At 43.2% G+C, this 12,733-nt stretch overlaps 1 protein-coding gene across 4 annotated transcripts in view; it reads left to right on the top strand.

Moving 5' to 3' along the window:
• Positions 1-235: 235 nt before the first annotated feature.
• The window catches only part of CHRM3 (cholinergic receptor muscarinic 3), a 285,906-nt gene continuing 273,408 nt past the window's right edge, over positions 236-12,733 (top strand). For all 4 annotated transcript variants that reach the window (XM_056344650.1, XM_056344651.1, XM_056344653.1 and 1 more), the window contains exon 1: positions 236-513. The gene's annotated coding sequence lies outside the window, so the exon portion shown is untranslated. The remainder of the gene's footprint in view (positions 514-12,733) is intronic.

Genomic DNA, 12,733 nt, shown 5'->3' on the forward strand with positions numbered 1-12,733 from the left:
AGCAGGCCCCCGGGGCAGGGGCGCGCCGGACCGCCCGGCATCGCGCCTCCGAGGTGCCGCCGCCGCCCGCTGCCGCCACGCTCCCCGCGGGGCCGCCGCGGGGCACCCGCTCAGGCCGGGGGCGGGGGGCGGGGGGGGCGGGGCCGGGCCCCGTGAGGTCAGCGGCCGGCGGGCCAATGAGCGGCGCGGCGCGGCGGGCGGCGGCGGCCGGGTGCCCCTCGTGCGGCGGCTGCATGGGGAGGGCGGCGGCGGGCGCGGGGCGAGGGGTGCGGGTGCGCCCCCGCCCGCCCAGGGGGCGAGACTGAAGGAGGCGGCGCCGCTGCCCGGGCACAGGTGTGGCGGCGGCGGTGCGGGCGGGTGCGGAGCGCCCTCCTCCCGGCGGCGCCCGGCGGGGGATGTGCCGGCCGCCGGGGGCGCGCCGCCCGTGGGAAGCGCGCTCCTAACGCCACCTGGGCGCCGCGGGGAGCGCGCGGAGCGGAGCGGAGCGGAGCGTGGTCGCCGGGCAGCGGGCAGGTAGGAAGGGGAAGCGCCGGGTCCTTGGGGCTTTTGTTTGGCTTTGCTCGCTTGTGCGTGGGGTGCCGGCGGCGGGGAGCGACGTGCGGGACCGCCCGGTCCGGCAGCGCAGCGGGGATCCCCGCGGGGAAAGTTGCGGGGACGGTCTCTGCGGTGGGGCGGCTTGAGGAGCCGCGGGGCCCCCCGCCTGCCGCTCCCCGTCCGCCCGGGGCGGGGGGCTGCGCTTGGGGCGGCGGCCGCCGGGGGGCTCCGCGGACCGCGGCGGGGCCGTCCCTCTCTCCGCGGGACTCGGAGGAGCGGCCGCTGCCGGCGGCTGCTGCGCCCCTGGAGCGGCGAGGGACCGGCCGCCCCGCCGTGCGCGCCCGGGGGCTCGCCCCTCTGTGGGGCCGGTGGGAGCGGGCACCGCGCAGCACGGCGCGCCCCGGGAGACCCGGAGCGCGGCTCGACGTGCCGCCGGCTGCCGGGCTTGTCCCGCCGGGCGGTGCGGGAGGGCGCAGCAGTGCGCGGTGCTCTCCCCCGCCCCGGCCGGCCGCTGCCCCCGCATCGTCCCCGGGCACCGGCGCGGTGTCTCCTCCGTTCGGGATCAAGCGAGGTTCCTCGGGGCGGTGTGCCGGGGTGCGGACTGTCGTGCAGCTGGAGTTTGGGAAGGAGTCCGCGGGCTGGCGCACCCACCGGGCTGTCTGAAGCAGCAGAGCCCAAGAATTTACTTAAAACCAGAGCGAGCCGTGTGCCCTTCGCTGTGTTGGAAAGTCTCGGGGCAGCGGGACCTAGATGGGCTCAGGCGTGCAGGGCGATGGATCAGCTGCTGTGGGTTTTCTTACTGATTAACAGGCTTTTGATTGTCTGGGATTACTTTATGGAAAAATGCAAAACCCAGCAAATATCTGCGCTGACCATATATAGAAGCAGCCACAGACAGAAGAACTGTAACATTGCTGACACACGTCGAGAAACTTAAAAAAAAAAAATGCAAACAAAAGCTGGGATATGTCCTGAGGATGTTTTTGCCCAAGCGATATATTTTTCCTGTGCTTATACCCTACATTGACTGAAATGTTTATACTTTTTTTTTATTTGCATACCTATACACCTCAAAGTTGGTGAATGACGTATTGATTTTATTTCATCTGCTTCTGTATATTTAATCTGTCAGTGTTTTTTGCTTGCTTGTGTTGGACCAGGACTGTAGTAGGTTAACAGTGCGTTTTCCAGAATGGAAGCCTGGTTCGGTGGCTTTCAGAAATGTGTGTCAGCATGGAAGCAAGCCGGTCGCTCTTACAGCAGCAGTTCTTCATGGCATGGAAGAAGCGTTGCAGGGTTTTCTGATGTTTTGTGGCCTAAAAAGTTTTCATGTTTTATGTGCTTTTAAAAATGTTAATTTCCCTTTATTTTTTAATAGATCTGTTTTTTTACCGGGAGCTTTTACATTTATCTTACTGCCCCATAGAGCAGTATGACGATTAGATTTGCCAGTGCTGAATCTCATTCAAAGTACCATGTTTTTGCTTTGGTGCCATGTGCGTGTTAACAGGGTAACTTCAGCTTTAGGGAACAAGACTTGAACTGAAACACTGAAAACCATTCTCTTGGACTCTTTTGGATGTAGCAGTTTTGCTAGATTTTAATAGCAAGCAGTGAAATCCTCCAGGGATAATCTAGTGTGAAATTCACCTGACTTGCTGCCAGCTATATCAAAACAGGTTGCAAGTTTTCTTTTTTTGTTCTATGAGCTGCACTTTGCCGCCAAATCCAGAAATTGAGTTTGGTATCTTTTTGAATGAAATGTGAAAGGAAATAGAACCTCATTTATTACAGAAACTGTTGTGAGGTGCAGATTCAAGTCCTTCTGAAGAAGATGAATAGTAACTTTCTGGAGGGAGCCGAATGCATACTTTATATTGTACATCTGTGTATCGTCAAGTACAATCCATTTTTATTTCTATTACTGAAAGAAATTTAAATTTAATCTTGTAGTAATATAGTCTACATCAAACATCTTACCAGTATCTTTCAGAGCAGCAGTCTCGGAAGTTTTCATGGTGAAAGCCAACCGTGACCTTATGAAACTTCACAAGCATAGTGCTCAATGGTGTCTTAACTGAAAGTTCTGAGTGTTACTGTTAGGGATTACAATGTCTTGGTTAATTTGTAAGCTGGTCTAAAGAATTGTCACACTTAGGGCACTCTTCATTCTAAAGCTAAAGTTGCTGCTTTCAAACTATTCAGCCTTCCTTTCTTGCATTAGTATTTGGATTTTAGTCTTAGTGCTATGAATGTTTTCAGGGTCCTCAAATGTTAAAGAAAAATCTTGTGATGACTAAGGTGGAAATCTTTCCTACATAAATACTGCAACGTTATAGTTCTTGTTTTCATACCTTCCCTCCTCCCTCAGTCTTGATTTTAGCACACAGAAAGCCTAAATGCGTACTTTGTCCTGGCATTTACTGTGCTTATGCAGTGTTATGTGACTCGAAAAGGAAGGGGAAGGAGTGCAAAAGGTGCTTGACACTAGAAGAAAGTTTGAAGTGATCTGGATGACCTTAATTAATTTTCCCCACTATCATATTATGGCTGGTTTGCCATTAAGGAGAAGTATACTCTGAGGATGAGATAAAGCATCTACAAGATATTTGAAGGCAGTGAAAGCGCTGCTCAGTGTGCGTACATGCATGGTTGTTGAGTTTAGTATGTAAGATGATAGAACAGTTTACTGATATTATTAGTGTCCCTTACTGTAGTGGCAACTTTTCATTTAGTGAAGACGTATAATTAGGCTTTAAAATAAGGAGCAATATGGACAAGAATATGTGGGAGAGGATATGCAATACCATTTCTATCATATTTAAGTACCTTAGTTTGTGAATATGTAACAGATGTTTAAATGGATCTGTAAGCTTGGAATGAAAATGGAAAAGTCTGTGTAACACTAAAAGCAGTCTGTTTTGCAAATTCATTCAACAGTGTTGCTGCATCCCCCGTGACTTCATTCTGTGCCTTTCTTCAATAGAAAAACATCAGTTTTGCTAGACTGCACGGCTGCTGCAATGTGTGAAACTGTCGCTTAGAGATGCTGGGAGTGTGTGTGTGAACTACACCTCTAAACCCATGAACTGTGCCTTTCAGTCCGTCTGACAAAGCGTTCTAGAATATACATAGGGGTATGTTTCTGGTGGTGTTGGGGTGCAGAACAGAAGAAATGAATCTAGTGTAAGCCTGACATGCTATATTTAGTTTGGGACTTCATGCTCAGGAGTTGTTTGTCTTGTTTTTGTTTTAAGAGAGGACAAGAGCGTGCTGCGACACTTTCTACTCCTTGTACCTTGGTTGTGTGCCATCGGAACACAGTCTTCTGTGTGCAAGCCTGGCTAAGAGATTCAGTGAGGGCAAGGAAAAGCCATTATCCTGAATGTAAATTATTGAAATTACTGCGTGTAAAATAGAAGAGCATGGAAGATTAACCCTCTTGCCTATTCAGAGTATGTGGCTTCATGGTGGAGGCATCAATTAGTGTAAAGGAAGGTAGGCTTAAGTGAATTTTCTCATGAAAAGTTTGCAAACTGAAGGCAAGGTCTTTTCTATGGTTGGGAAAGTTTTGGAAAAACAAACCTGAAAGATTTAATTTGTATTATGAATGATAAATACTCAGTTGCTCAAATAAGAGCTAGAGGCAGTTTGATACTTCTGTAAATTAATCTTGATTAAGATGGTTACAGAGAAATATTTAATAATACAGCTAGAGTATGGATTGTGGGAAAATGCTTTCCTGGCTATGATTCGAAAATGCAGTCAATGTTATTACTCCAACTTTAGAATGAAAGCAGAGAAACAGAGGAGGAAAGGTAAACAAAACCCTCACTGTTTAATTTAGAAAACTTCCCTGCAAGCAAATTCAGGTTTCTGTTCATTTAGCTGGATGTAATACAGCAGTGTAGTCACAGTATCACAGAGCTCTCTGCAGACCAACCATCTGATAATTTGTCCCCTCTCTGTTCTGAGTGTTACGTCTGGTATTGATCTCCAGGAGTTTGGGGCTGCTCTGCAAGTTTGTATCAAGCTCTTGTCAGGGTAGTGAAAGTGATTGGTGGGACGGGCACAGGGATTCAGGATTATTACATTCAACAGTTGATGGCATTGTGCTCTGTAATGAGTATTTCTGATAGATTTTTTTTTTCTTTTCTTTCTCCCTCTGAATGAGATGGCAGTGTGATGACGTGTAAGGATAATCTCTCAGTGTGTGTAGATGATAATCTGTCCTTCTGCATTCTCAGTATATCCCCATGGAACAAGGTTAACCGTGACATGCAAAAGCTTATAATACAGAAAGTCAGACGTTTCCCTCTTACATTTAAGTTCATAGAGGACTGAGAGCTTGAGGGGGGATGGGATTAACATAGAAATGCTTGGAGTTTTTAGGGCAAGTCTCTGATGTGCCTCACTTGTGTTAAAGAAAATGATGTAATCTCAATGCCTGTGGTTGGCTGGGGTGTCTTGTGTGACGTTGCTTGCCTGCTTAGCTCTGTGTTCATGTGTACCGTTAACAGTTCTGTCCATTACTACCTTATCTGAACAACATTAGGTGTACTAGAGCCCAAGGGCTTTTCATGGGCCTTAGAGTTTCATGTGAGATGTAAAGGGACCACTTTCCAGGTCAAGTCTATAGTGTAGTGACAACATGCATTGTCCTGCAGCCACATCATTCCTGCCTCTCCTTCTCTTAAGTAGGAAAAAGCCCCTCCAGCATCTAGGTTTCATGGGTTTTGATAAATCTTTCCAACATTCCTGCACGAGGGTCTGACGTATTATCTGTAGCATCTAACGGAAATAACCCTGACAGTTTTGAAGGGGAAAAAATGCTATGTATCATCCACAAGGATTTATAAAATAGCTCTGAGGGGCAAACTGCCACTAGCCTACAACTCCATCACTTCATTATGAAATAAGTAAATTTATTGCCTTCAGTAATTGCTCAGGTTTCAAATAGCAGAAAATACATTATTAAGGCTGTCAAAGCATACTTTTAAAAAATCTTACTAAGTACCTAGTGAAGAAGGAAAGCATTTCCGTTTCTTCAGCCTTGCATTATAAACAGTTATGTGGAGCAATGCTATCCTTGATAGGATTGAAATAGTAAGTCAAGACCATTCTTTCTAAAACCTTAAATGTTTTGTAGAAGGTACTGGGCTGCAACAAACCCAAATAATTTGGTGAGATAATAGCAGTCCTAGTGGTAGAATATTAATTACTACTTTGGGTTTCATATGACCTGGAAAACACATACTGGCTTCATGGCTGTTACTCAGGAATGAGAGCAAGCAGGTCATTATCTTGAAGCGACGTACTTGCATTCACTAAAAATGCAAAAGAAAGGTCTGCAAAACCCTGAAATAAGTGTCAAGTCTATAGGGAAAAATTAAATTCCCCTTCCTTAGACTAACGTAGGGGAGCTTGTCCCACAGGGTGCTGTTATGTATGAAAGGAGACACAGCCCTGTGCTCGCGTAGGACTTCCTGAAACACAACGGAGGCTGGGTCTGTCTCGGGATATTAAGGCAGCAACATTCATGCTGCACATACTGAAGCATGAAATATCCATTATGATTGGTTTTTATAGCTGCAAGCTCTGTATTGGTCACCTATGCAAAATCTTACTGCTTTCTTTGGCCAGCAGCCTTTTAGCACTCTCCCATGCTTCTCTAGTAAAAATTAATAGTACTAATTGTCACTTCTTTTATCATTAATTTCTGAATCAACATGAGGTATTGCTATAGCAACAAATCCTTTTGAACTTCACTGCAGACAATTAGTAGGAGAATTCAATCTCGATGTGTAATAAGCACAATAGTAAGAACTATTCAAAGGATTAAGGAACTTTCTTTTAAAAAGAAGGGGAGTAATGCACACACTCAAAACTGTCATGGAAGAACAGAAGTTTAACATTTTCAGAATTATCTCTTTATTAATCCTCTCCAGTTGCTGAACAAAGGTGCATACTTGCTTCTAACAAAATAATTGCAGTACACTGTGTCTCCTCAGAGATAAAATACATCACCCTGTGGAACACTCTGCAGATTTTTATCTCTGATAATGATATTTCAATATAAATTGCTACATCTTCTCTCATAGTATGTCTGTCCTTCGGCACTGACAGTGGATGTGCAGGAAAAACCCAAATAGGCTTTGGGATTAGCTGGACAACAAACAGTCCAAATTAATGAAGTCAGAATTAGGTAGTGCTTTATCTCTACTTTTCTTTTTCAGCTTAAGCATCCTTCTCTCTTTCATCAAAATGGATTGCTGTTTGCATTTTACCTTGCCATCTTTCTTGATAACAAGGAGACAAGGAAAGTTATCCGTATATACGCACACAAATCAGGACATGTAACAGATGTGCATATGCCAAATATCTGAGGAACAGTGCAATGAAATGCAGCTGCCTTGGACTATGAGTCCATGATTGGTGTTCTTGTCTGTGGTAGAATTTGAGGTAGTGAAAACATACGTTTTTAGGGGGAGCTAAGTTTCTGAGGTTGTTGATTGCAGTGGAGGAAGGCTGTGTGAGAAAGGAGCATAAGGACAGGTGAAGGGTAAGAACAAGATAACTGTAAATTAAGGAAACTAAGAGGATAGTCAAAGGCATAGTGCTTCACTAGATGTCAAGACTGGCTCTTTTGGGTGTTATTAATGTATGTTTCCGTATACATAGTGCCCCCACCATCCAACACACTGTTAACTTTGCAAATAATAATTGGTAGAAGGCAAATATTGAAAACGCAATTGCATGCAAGGCCACAGCTCTGCAGCTTTCTCTTGTCACAACACCTCTTTTTGGAGAGCCCTCTGGAGCCCTTTGTATAATGTCAAGGTTATAATTTTCAAGCAGTCAAAGCTAGAAATCTCTCTTAAAGTTGTAGCTCTTGGTTGTTCCTTTTATTGGCATAGTGATTTGGCTTTGTTAACTGGGAAATCTTAAAGAAAATTTTGTAATAAAACCTAAAAGAGCATTACAAAATGCTGTAGCGAAGAAATGCTGAGTGTGTTTTACTTTCAGGATTCGTGGAAGAGAAATGATCCCTGGAATATTTATGAAGTAAATATCTTTCTAAAATACCTATTGCAGAAAGCATCTCCCAATAAATAGAGAACAAGCAAAGTAAAGTCACTTTAACAAAGTGCCTCTTAAAGAGGACTGGAAAAAAAGAATTGGAGTCCCATCTTGGATCTAGAGCTGCCGAGGTAAATCCGGGGGGGTTAAATTTAGTAAGGAGGCTTGGTGGAGGATAGTGTTGCTTACTTCAGATGTCTTTGTGTTCTTTTTCTGGGTACTTTTTTATATAAAATTATTTTGGATTTCCTGTGGAACGAGACGGAAAAGTTCACTTTTAAGAGAAAGGACACAGATTTTCTCTGGAAGATGGAAAAAAAATGATCTCTAGTGTCTGGATGCAGTGTAAAAAAGCTAACAAAGAATGACTTTAGAACAAATCCTGTTGAAAGAAAGGAGGTCTACATTGAAGCAGACAGTTGAATGGGCTAACCTTTGTGTGTGTGGAAGAGAAACTTGTAGGACTACAGCTGTAGGGGTAAAGGGTTGTGCAGTAGCAAATAGTTTTTTTAAAATGCTGTACAATGCAAAGAGAACTAATACAAATAGAAAAGCAATGAGAATTGTAGCTCCGTTTCTGGAAATTGCAGTTCAGTAGCTACTGGCTAGTGATGATGTGGTGGGCAAATGTATTAGTTCTTTTCCTTTATCTTAAACTGCAGTGTGATAAGGGAATATATCAACAAAACTTAAGATGGTGCTTGACTTTGTTATTGATAGACAGGCATATGTGTGTCAGATTGGCAGGTTTTTCCTTTTCAGTAATACATTCATCTTTCACTTAAATAGCATAGTGCCTACCAGGACTCTTAAATAAAAATATGAGTGACTATTAGTTTTCCTCCCATTCCATATCGGCACTTAAAAAAAACCCAAGCCAGTAGTTTTGTGAAAGCAATTACATGGAAGGCGAAGATGAACTGTACTTCTCAGAAGCAGCAGACGGTGTTTATACTGTTCACTACTGAGTCAGTAATTTTCATTCTCACTCAACTCAATGAAAGCTGTGTTTGTTTGCCAAAGGGAATGCTTAAGAGGCACAAATGTGCAAGCAAGATTAAAAAAGGTGTATTGGGTTTGTGTGGCAAAGTTTTGGTAGTGGCGGGGTTACAGGGGTGGCATCTGTGAGAAGCTGCTAGAAGCTTCCCCTTTGGCTGATAGAGCCAGTGCCAGCTGGCTCCAAGTCAGACCCACCGCTGGGCGAGGACAAGCCAACCAGCAACCATGGCAGAACCTCTGGAACAGCATATTGAAGAAGGGGAAACAGTTACTGTGCCATACAGCAATAGCAGCTGAAGAGTGGCATGAGAATATGTGAGAGCAACAACTCTGCAGATGCCAAGGGCAGTGCAGAAGGAGGGCAGGAGGTGCTTGAGGGGCCAGAGCGGATATTCCCATGAAGACTATGGTGAGACAGGCTGTGCCACTGCAGCCCATGGAGGTTAATGATGGAGCAGATAGCACCTGCAGCCCGTGGAGGACCAGAGCAGGTGGATGTGCCCAAAGGAGGCTGTGTCCCCATGGGAAGCCTGTGCTGGAACTGACTCCTGGCACAACCTCTCTATGGGGAGAGGAGCCCAGGCTGGAGCAGGTTTGCTGGCAGAAGTTGTGACCCTGTTGGGACCCACACTGGCGCAGTCTGTTCCTGAAGGACTGCACCCCATGGAAAGGACCCACGCTGGAGCAGTTAGTGAAGCACTGCAGCCTGTGACAGGGACCTCAGGGAGGAGGGGAAGAGTGTGAGGCGTCCTCCCACTGCAGAGGAAGTAGTGGCAGAGACAATGTGTGATAAACTGACTGCAAACCCCGTTCCTCATCCCTCTGTGTTACTGTGGTGGAGGAGGCAGAGAAAATCAGGACAAAAGTTTAGCCTAGGAAGAAGGGAAGGGTAGGGGGAAGGTGTTTTTAAAATTCGGTTGGTGGTTTGTGTGTGTGTGTGTGTTTGTTTTTTGCATTATCCTACTCTGATTTGATTGGGAATAAATTAAATGAATTCTTCCCCAACTTGAGTCTGTCTTGTCTGTGATGGTAATTGGCATGTGATCTCCCCCTGTCCTTATGTCCATTCATGAGCCCTTCCTTACATTTTTTTACTTCCATGTCCAGTTGAGGAGTAGGACTAATAGAGTGGCTTTGGTGAACACCTGGCATCCAGCCAGGGGCAACCCATCACAGAAGGTTTATAAAAAGAGCAATATATTTGCTCATCCTTGAAAAATGGTAGGGCATCAAATCCGCTTTTGGTGTCTTTTTCTTTAATGCATAGAAACCTTTCAGTTGGTCTTTAAAGACTGCCCAAGACATGATCGCTTTCTGCTGCAGTCTGTCCAGAAATTTCTGGTTTTCTTTTGCAATTATGTTAGTTTGAATGCTTCCAGCTTGAGCTAGATCTCATGGATAGAACTTTAAGCTACAAATTTGTATGAATTCAGACACAAAACTGCTGTGATTCTTTCTTTAATGTCCAAACTCTTTGGGAACTGATAAGTTTGGGTTTTTGTGCTGCTATCAAAGTTTTAGTTTCATACCCAGTGATGAAAGATTTTTTGATGTTTATTTTACTGCTAAAAAGTTAATGAAAGTGTTCATTCAAATCTGATTTTCATTACTATGATTCTGAAGATCATATTTTATATGAGCTATGTTTCTCATAAGCACAACCCAAGTGATCCATCATTAAAAGCACATTTTTACAAGCAGCAAGGAGAGTTTTAAAGCTATTTACATTTCCACCCAGTTTAGGGAAGAAAAACGTCATTTGTCATATCAACTTCTGCATTCAGCATAATGTATTGCCATCTGTGAATAAAATATTGAAGCTGAATGGATAGTATGATTCTTACTACTGTATGTTGTTGTTTGGGGAGGAGACAGGGAAGCAGACAATATTAAGTTCTAAAATGAAAATCGTAATTCTGGAAAGACTTTCTCTTCAGGAATGCTAAGTGAGCATGGATTTAGTTTTGTAGATTTGTACTAAACACTTTCTTGAATCAGGTTGAAAAAAAAGAATGTAGGACTTTCAGCTGCTCATTTAAGTAAGTGTATGTTGAGTCCGTCATCCGTAAATGTGGTTCAGTGAATAGGTACTCGGAGTCCAGGACCTTTGTGAAACATTACATGCTGAAGCTTTTCAGGGAACTTGTGATCAAATCTGTTGCTGATGTGAGCTTCCAGGAGCAGCTCCTGAATTATCAGTTTGGTAAAATCAAACTTTTAAATGCCTGAAACAGGAGACTGAAGGTTATGTGACTCTTGTAGGCTGACAGCAATGATCAGGGGATCCATTAAGATCCAGGATACAGCTGAAGATGTTCAGGCCTAAAAAATTTCAGTGTAATTTATTTACCACAACATTATCACACATACACAATTCTAACTCGCTGTTATATTTGCAAGTTAAGAAAATGGAGGTTCAAAAATAAATGTGATCAGATACTTTTGTTTCCAAGAAGAAAGTATTGAAATCAAAACAATTCATAACATACCGATTACTTTTTAATGTAGCTAAAAAAATCTAGCAATCTGCCAATATTAGCATGCAGAGATCTTATCCTTGTAGCAGTTTGAAACTTTCCATGGTACAATGAGTCATGTGGGTGACCATTATCTTTCTCTGTGTCAGATCTCATCAACTTATTTAACTTGATATGTTGGTTTGCTTCTAGGAATAAGGCACTCATTTTCCATCAGCTGTACAGTTTTGCTTCTGTTTCTCTTAACATTTCATTGTCATAACTATTCTTATAGCTATTATGGAGAGCAAAAGTTCCTTTAAAAAACCAAAAAAACAAACAAAACCCACAAAACCTAATCCTTTTGGGTTTTTTTAAAGGTGGGGATATTTCCTTGATATGGCTCCTCGTAATGGGATGGGTGGGAATTTATTTGCATTATGTATTGATTTATATGACAGGTACAGTTGAATACTGAGAACGCTTGTGTTGTAGCCTTTTGTGGTTGTGTGACTTGTATGACTTTGATCCTGCTTTCTGTATTGGAGTTGGAATTGGGCGTTGCAATGTCATAAGAAGAGTTTTTCTGAATCTTAATGTTAATAATACCAAAACCCCCTCAATTTCAAGATTGTTCCTTTCAATTATTCAGATTTTTTTTTTAATTGACAGTGTGTTTGAAACTGTGGTGGTGTTAGCTTTTGGTTTAGCCCCTATTTTCCTTCATTATGCGTTTATTTTTTTACTATATAAAAAAAATAACTTTTGGTGGCCTTTTGCTGGGTTTTTCCAATGATAATGCTGCTGCTCCTGACCTCACTGAGAACAAGTGCAAGGCTTTGTGGTTTCATTGGCAACTGGATTGAATTTACATATTAAATTGTTAATTTAATTTCTGTATGGATTATAGAAAGTCATGCACCAAACTCATGGCTAGTTCCAGGTTAGTATTGACAGTTTAGGGAATGGAATTTAGTTACTGTACTGTTTTCCAAAATAGTCCTTTAAAAAGAAGCATTTCTGTGAGAAATTTGAGAATTCTAGTGGTTCAGCTGGTAAGTTATGCTAGAGCCTGACCGTATGTACTAGAAAACTTTAGTGCCAACACTTCCTCACTCCCTCGAACTCCGATGCCAACTGTCTTGGATTATTAATGATTAAGAGTAATGAATAGGTGCAGGAAATGTTCACTCATCATGCCTGGTTAGCTCATGCAGAAAGTTAAACCTGAAAAGGTAAAACATTAAGAGGAGGCAGTATAGAAGAAGTGTTCATAAATTTGATGACTGCATGTATACATCATCTGGCTGTGTTTCCATCTTCCTTAACGGTGTGGTGTGACACCTAGCACTATTAAGCTAAAGGCTGGTTGGTTTTTTTTGTTTGTTTTGGATTTGGGCAAATTTTCAGTTTGGTCTGTATTTCACTTTCCTTCCCCCCCCGCTTTTTTTTTTTAAGTTTGGACAAGGAAAAGTATAGAGTTTTTTCTGCACAGTTTTACCCGTGGATTTTATTTATAAAATTTTTCTGTAGTTTTCCAGTAGCAGTGGTTCAAAAATCCTCCCATTTTCTTCTACCAAAGGTATTGCCCTCCCCTAGTTAAAATGAAACAGAAATACAAAGTCTGGAAATTCTTGGCCAGTTGCTCTTGTTTGGGTAGCGGT

This window comes from Falco biarmicus, chromosome 6, assembly GCF_023638135.1.
Source record: "Falco biarmicus isolate bFalBia1 chromosome 6, bFalBia1.pri, whole genome shotgun sequence".
Classification (NCBI taxonomy): domain Eukaryota; kingdom Metazoa; phylum Chordata; class Aves; order Falconiformes; family Falconidae; genus Falco; species Falco biarmicus.